This window comes from Orycteropus afer, unplaced genomic scaffold (genome assembly GCF_000298275.1).
Source record: "Orycteropus afer afer isolate SDZICR_OR568_19922 unplaced genomic scaffold, OryAfe1.0 scaffold00549, whole genome shotgun sequence".
Classification (NCBI taxonomy): Eukaryota; Metazoa; Chordata; class Mammalia; order Tubulidentata; family Orycteropodidae; genus Orycteropus; species Orycteropus afer.
Window position 1 is genome coordinate 1,032,400 of NW_006922136.1, and position 931 is coordinate 1,033,330.

The 931-nt window shown below is 40.4% G+C and overlaps 1 non-coding gene across 1 annotated transcript; it reads left to right on the top strand.

Moving 5' to 3' along the window:
• Nucleotides 1–836: 836 nt before the first annotated feature.
• On the top strand, nt 837–909 carry TRNAV-UAC. Its single transcript has one exon. It is a non-coding gene; the product is annotated as a tRNA-Val (tRNA).
• The last annotated feature ends 22 nt before the right edge of the window (nt 910–931 follow it).

The window sequence follows — 931 nt, forward strand, 5'->3', positions numbered from 1 at the left end:
AGTATATGTGAACTGCTGTATGAAAAGTGAATTTACTCTGTAAATCTTCACCCAAATCAAAATAAAATTAACAAAAAAAAGGCAGTGTGATAAAGGGATTAACATGGTGCAAAGAGACATGGCAAGATACTTAATCTGGACATGAGCATTCCAGGAAGGCTTCCTGGTGGAGTTGATATCTAAGTTAATGAGCTAGTCAGACAAAAACAAGTAGGAGGTGATGAGTTCCATCCAGAGGGCACAACATGTATGATAGGCTGGAAATGAAAAAGAATATGGCATATTTGTGGAAATGCAAGTAGTTCAGTGGCTACACTGTAGGGTAGAATGAAGGGGTTGTAAGAGATGATCAGGGAAAGATGAGCAAGCACTAGATAACGAGTTAGGGTGTTCGGCATTTTTCATGAAGGCGATGGGGAGTCACTGTAAAGTTTTCAGCTACTAAGTAACATGAATCAATTTTTAAAATTTTAAAAGATTACTTTGACTGCAATAAGGAGAACAGATTGAGGGGGAACTAGATTAGAGACTAAGAGTTCAGTCACGTGGCCGTTTAATGATCCAGACTGGAAAAAAAAATGGCTGCTTAGTCTAGGATAGTGGCTTGCTAATGGAGAGAAGGTGGATTTAAGAGAGCTTTGGGACGTGGCATTTGATAGGACATTGCAAATGATTGACTACATCTGGTGAAGGAGAGAGAAAAGTCAAGGATAGTGCCTGATTTTCTGGCATAGGCAACAAGGTGGATGGTAGTAAGGCTATTTCCTCTGGTAGTCTCTATTTAGCCACAAACTAGTTTTGAAATAAATTTCCATTCCTGCATGTGTAAAAAGCCGGGTTTCATAGTGTAGTGGCTATCATGTCTGCTTTACACGCAGAAGGTCCTGGGTTCGAGCCCCAGTGGGACCATGATGAGGTTGTTGTTTAGGAG